Source organism: Mus caroli, chromosome 4, assembly GCF_900094665.2.
Source record: "Mus caroli chromosome 4, CAROLI_EIJ_v1.1, whole genome shotgun sequence".
NCBI classification, from domain to species: domain Eukaryota; kingdom Metazoa; phylum Chordata; class Mammalia; order Rodentia; family Muridae; genus Mus; species Mus caroli.
Window position 1 is genome coordinate 34,207,265 of NC_034573.1, and position 6,562 is coordinate 34,213,826.

The window sequence follows — 6,562 nt, forward strand, 5'->3', positions numbered from 1 at the left end:
AGTATGGGAATAAATTAAAGAGTTTTGCTGAAGAAAGTCAGTGTCCCAGAATTCTTAGCTGCCAGGACCCAGATGAGCTCTTCTGAATACAAAGCGTCTCACCATGTTCTAGCCTCTGAGCACAGTCCATTATATCCCAATTCACACTCATCCGGAGATGCCCTGGATTTGTGAGAGCCATCTATTTCCTTAAAGTGATACTCAAAAGAGAGTGTTCAGTTACTCAAATTATATCCAAAGGACATTGGCCCAAAATTTACTGTTCAATATGTGTAATGATAGTGGTTTTATCACAATTAACAAAGAGGCAGAACAAGTGAGAAGTCCATCTGACCACAATAAAAGCACCAATCTGGGTTACAAGGCAGCCCATGATTGTAGTTGATCATTGCTCCTTAAGTCTCAGAGATACAAAGGTTGTAACTTTGCCATCTGCTGCTTCCTCGAGTGATTTATAGCGAAGCTCTGGCCTAGAGAAAACTGTGATGCAGCTGCAGGCTTCTTGCTTATTTTCAATTTAAGACTTTTCAAGAAAGGGTAGGGTTCAACCCAAACTCCAGAGGGAAAAGTAAATATTTCTATATCATATTGCACACAAATGCTAGAATATATGATTGTAAAAGTTCAGTCACAGCCTGTTTAGAATGTATTATATACTAGGCATTTTTCTGGCCACCTGTAGCTACATAAGGTAAATGTAATGGAGCCTTGACCATGAACCTGAAGTGGCATATTTACAACTCCTCCCCGTTTCCAATGGACACAAGCATCCTCCTTCCTGGTTATAAATACTGAATGTAATAAAGCAACTTCTCTCTAGCTAAGGAGACTGTGCTAGCTAGCTTTTAGTTGCTATGACTAAAACACCTGAGAGAAATGAGCTTAATGGAAGGAATGTTGGTTTTGGCTCGCAGTTTCTGAGGCTTCTGTCTTTAGTCACTTGGTCCCAGTGAAAGTGTTTAGTAGTAGATGCTTCTGTGAAGTGGTTGGGTTACAGTGTCCCCAGTTGCATCAGTGGATTATTCTTTTAACAAATGTATAATTTATTGTGATATGAAGGAGAGGGTCTAGGTAGAGGGAGTGGGTCACTGGAGGTGTGCTCTAGAGGTTAGTTCCCATTCTAGATCCCAAATAATTGACATAAGGACCTATAAAGTTTATTAGCAAGCTTTAGGCAGCTATTATCTATTCTAACCCTCAAAGCTATTTCCCTGCCACATGGTCCTTTACCTTCAATCTGCATTTCTCCCTGGCTTGCTCAGCTCCATAAGTGTCCACATGGAGAATCCCTTGGCTACCTGCTCATCGTGACTCCTCCTAGACCTTCTGACTCATGGCCACCTCTCTCCTCCCCATAGCCCTTCTCTTACTCCTCTCGTTACCTGAGACCCCTGGCTGGAATCAGAAGTCCATCCTTCCTATCTCCTCTGCCCAGTCATAGGCTGAATTGGTTCAGTCAGAGACGATGAAAAACAATTTTATATAACAATGAGACCAGAGATGCTGGATCATTCATCCCCACTGTAGACAGATGTTTGAGCATAGAAATCAGCATTTGAATACACAGTGCGCAGGACCAGCCCCCAACAGGACATTTAATTTCAAACCATAATAAAGACATTAGTAGAAGCAAGCAAAAGAGAGTTGTCTCTCCCCATCCTTGGCTCTCTTGAAGTCTCCTTTCTGAGTGTCCTATAGAAGAGGCTTCTCTAATCCAAGCTAGACTCAGAGTAGAATCAGATGGATCTGTCCTAGATTCTACATAAGCAAGCAACTGACTCTCAACAGACAATGTAGTTCTCTTGAGTGGCTATGATGGATCCTGTTGATTGTCAACTTAAAGGAATTTAGAACCACTATGGGTGGTTCAAAAATGGGAACAAAACTCTAGACATTACTATGGGTTATTATCGAGATTAGATAACTGTGGTAGGAAAGACCTACCTAGAAGTGGGAAGTACTATGCTATGGGCTGGGATCCTGGGCTGAAGAATGCAGGGGTGGGGGTGGGGGAGCAGCTGGGTGGATGGCTCTGTTGATAAAGTGTCTGCTGCACAAACTCAAGGGCTTAAGTTCGGACCCTCAGAAGACACATAAAAAGCCAGGGATGGTGTGTGTGCCGAAGCCTAGCACTGGAGCATGCAGAGACAGCAGAGATGCTCGTCCTTGATGAATTTGGAGCTTCAGGTTAAGTGAAGGAATTCATCTCAAAAAATAAATCTATCTAGGAAAGACACCCAAAGTTGACCTTTGGCCTTCAAACAACGCGCGCGCGCGCGCGCGCGCGCGCGCGCACACACACACACACACGTACACATAAATATACCTAACAAGTACATATGCCAGAGACACACACTTTCTCACACTCCTACACTGGCACATGTACACACTCCAAAAAGCAATACTAAAAATAAAGCAAGCCTAGCATCACTCATTGCTCTCTGCTTTCTAACTGCTGTGGTCTGCCTTGGAGTACTGTGGTAAAACACCAACCAAAAGCAACTTAGGGAAGAAAGATTGTTTCATCTTATGCTTCCAGAAAACACTCCAGAAACTCAGGACAGGAATTCAAGGCAGGAACCTGGAAACAGGAACTGGACAACAGACCATGGACGAGTGTTTTTTATTGGCCTGCTCCCCACAGCTTGCTTGCTCAGCTACTTTTCTTTCTTTCTTTTTTTAAATGTAAATAAAGAAAATATATAATAAAAACTAAAATAAAATTTTAAGAAGTATTACAAAATACAATTTTTTTAAAAGTGTCATAACTTTACCAAATAATCACATTGTTAGTAAATATGATTAACTTCTGCAAGTTGTCATTTAAAGGTAACTTAGGATATTCCATTTTCTCAGGAATGTACCTCAGAGCTGACTCAGTTATTAACAGCTTAATATGCCTAATTATGGTGGTTACAACTTCACATGACTACAAAAAGTGAAATGATATAAAACTGGCCCATCCAGATGTTTTCAAATATCTTGTTTCTGTTATGGAAAACATCTCAATTGGTAATGGTTTTTCCCCCATTTCTAGCTATTGTTGTTCCAAATATTTTGCCGTTTTATCAATAGTACATATCAATCATAGCAAACACAGAATGTAAAAAAAATCATAATTTAACTGAACTTCTAAAACTCTAGAGTTTTATTCATACAAGTAAAAATCCGAAATAAACTTTTAGTGTATGCAACATGAGTGATAGAAATGTTACTAACTACTAATGTTACTTTATACTTTATGTAGTTCTTGCAGAAGAAAAAAAGCATAAAGTTTATTACCAGAACTTCAGCAGAATATGCCTGTGACTGATGTATATTTAGTCCATGCAAAATTGTTAAGAATTAGTCAAGTGGATGGTGTGAAGTACAGTACAGGAAGAAATAAATGTAAACACATCTTGAAATGACATCAGAATACCATCTCTGTGTCCCAGGAGGTGCACAGTAGCTCAGTTGTGCACAGTGGCTGTCTCTCCCTCCACAGCAATTCCTCTTCCGGGCTTGCTCTCTTCAGCATGTTGGATCAATTACAGAGGAAACAAGAGTTGGACTTGATTTGGGCTCTCCTTTCTGCATTTTAAAACACATGTCCAGTAATTTTGCTTTCATAGTAGTTTAAAATCATGAAGACAGAAATTATAATGAAATACCTCTCAAATTTTCTATCCTTTAACCCACCTGGTGTTTCATATGCTTACATAGTGTTTGATAGAAAAATATTATTTTTTTATTAGATATTTTCTTCATTTACATTTCAAATGCTATCCCTGAAGCCCACTATACCCTCCCCCACCCTGCTCCCCAACCCCACCCACTCTCACTTCCTGGCCCTGGCATTTCCCTGTACTGGGGCATATGATCTTCGCATACCAAGGGCCTCTCTTTCCATTGATGGCTGACTAGGCTATCCTCTGCTACATATGCAACTAGAGACACAGCTCTGGAGGGGGTACTGGTTAGTTCATATCATTGTTCCCCCTATAAGGTTGCAGACCCCTTTAGCTCCTTGGGTACTTTCTCTAGCTCCTTCATTAGGAGTCCAGTGTTCTATCCAATAGATGACTGTGAGCATCCACTTCTGTATTTGCCAGGAATTGGCATAGACTCACAAGAGAGAGCTATGTCAGGGTCCTGTCAGCAAAATCTTTCTGGCATATGCAATAGTGTCTGGGTTTGGTGGTTGTATATGGGATGGATCCCCAGGTGGGACAGTCTCTGGAGCCCAGAGGATCTATCCCTCTATAGATGGCACCTCCCACAATGGGCTAAACCTACATTGATTAGCAGTTTTAAAATTGTCCCTCAAATATGCCCACAGATCAGTCTGATGGAAACACGTTCTCAGTTGAGACTCCCTCTACCAAAGTGACTCTAGTTTGTCAAGTTGACGAAAACTGAGCAGCACACTGTGGATATGTTATAAGCAGCCACCTCCTGCTCCTGCTGAATGCATTCCCTGCCATGCTGGACTGTGTCCCCTAGTACTGTAATCTAAAGCAAGCCTGCCTTCCTGCCTGCCTGCCTTCCTTCCTTCCTTCCTTCCTTCCTTCCTTCCTTCCTTCCTTCCTTCCTTCCTTCCTTCTTTCCTTCCTTCCTCCCTCCCTCCCTTCCTTCCTTCCTTCCTTCCTTCCTTCAATTGCCTGTATAGTACTTTATCCCAGCAACACATGCATTGCAAATACAGAGGCTATTACTTCATGCTATCTGAATCTCTCAAATTGAAAGGAAAAGACAATTGACCACAGCTACAAACAATCCATTTTTAAAAGAGAGTCAGCGCTGGTTGGTGAATCCCCTTGAGAATCTGCACCTACTCCAGGAGACTTCTCTTAAGCATCTCTTTTCACCTCTCTTGGTGCCCATACCTAAGTTTATAATAAAACCTTTCATTAATAAACTCCAACTTCATTTCAGTGAATAATAATGATCTCAGCACTAAAGGATGGAGGCAGGAGGATCATGAATGTAAAGGTGTTGTGGACTCGTTCTACATCAAATAAAAGAGCGGTCTGAGTCATGTACAAAGCTCTGAGTTCAATCCTCAGCAGAAAGGGGAGGGGGGAGGTTAAAACCTTTTAGACAGTCTCTATTCACCCAAGAATTTCACAGCCTAGTCAGGGAGATGGACAGGTAAATTGCAGTAATTCTGAAACTACACATTATGCTTCACCGTGGAAGAGGCGGGTAGGAATGGTTCACCCAGGAGAAGTAAATGTTGTCTAATGGAAGCAGAGAAGTCTCTGTGAAAGAGGGTGATGACCAAATTGGCTGTTGAAGGATGAGCAGGAAATTCTTGAAGCATTAGGGGCTGAGAGCATTCCAGACATCAGCCGTTGCACCTGGTTGACTTAGATCAAAGGACACTAGGTCACATCTTGTTTCTGACTGACTGGATCCGACCTGGACCCACAAATAAGAGTTTCTAACAAGTTTCCTGGTGATGTTGGTGCTAAGAACTGTGGGTTTACATGCAGCACGGTGAGCAAAAGTAGACGAAAATGTCCTGAGAAATAGAATTGGCCTGACATATGGGAACCCAGGTTCCACAGAGAGACCACTCACCTTCTGGAAAGTAAGACCCATTAAGAGATGCCAAGCCCTGGTGGCAGTAACGTTATTTGTCCTTTATGAGGGACATCACAAATGGGAGGGTAATGAGAAGGGAAATTATAGGCCAGTCCAGTCAGTCACTCAGGAAATGAACCAAACCCATGGGAAGCCTAAGGAAAGGCAGAGATGGAGCTGAGGTTCCCTGAGTGAGAACAAAACCAGCCTCTTAAGCTCTCAAAGGAGAGAAATAAGCCAGCTGTTGCCTTTGCCTTTGAAACTGTCATTTATTCTCTTCCCTTATTAAAATATCTATCTTCTGGAAAAAGACAGCACGTCTCAGCAATATTTACTTAACAGCCATAATAATTTTTTAGTACTTTTCTAAGAAAAAAGGAAAATACCTTTATTTGGTGAAGTCAGAGTATGAGGCCTCCTATTCTAGCCCATGTTACCTCAGAAGCAAAGCCTTAAACAAAACCCCACAGCTCGTAATGGATTTGAAGGGAGTGAGATGCAAGAAGCCAAGAGTGTGGGGCAGGTGGTTGTCTCTGGGAAGCAGGACACTGGAATGCCATATGGCTCTGATCTCTGATATGGTCCACTGCTCATTACATCCCCAGCCCCTCCTTTCAGAAAAGCTTCTCCGAGGTACCCAATCTACAGTGAAACCGGGCAGGGCTCATTCAGTGAGATACCCGTGCCCTGGTCAAGCGCAGGACATCTCAATGCCCTCACAGGGATATCAGGTAGCAGTTTCCAGAGGTGAAAGTCTTCCATCTTGGAGGATGTCTGTAACTTCCTATAACATAGGAGGAGGGGCATGTGAAACAACAGGATATTTTAAGAAAGGATGTTTACAGGGAAGTGAGACATTTCATCCTGCAGGGAAACTACTTGAGACTGTAAACAACTCCTAAGTTTTGGGCTAATATCCACTTATCAGTGAATACATATTGTGTGAGTTCTTTTGTGATTGTGTTACCTCACTCAAGATGATGCCCTCCAGGTC

At 42.2% G+C, this 6,562-nt stretch overlaps 1 long non-coding RNA gene across 2 annotated transcripts in view; it reads right to left on the minus strand.

The window, feature by feature from the left end:
* LOC115030878 overlaps positions 1-6,562 on the minus strand; it is a 58,960-nt gene that overhangs the window by 51,354 nt on the left and 1,044 nt on the right. For both annotated transcript variants that reach the window (XR_003836461.1, XR_003836460.1), the window contains exon 2: positions 3,422-3,573. This is a non-coding gene — a long non-coding RNA (uncharacterized LOC115030878). The remainder of the gene's footprint in view (positions 1-3,421; positions 3,574-6,562) is intronic.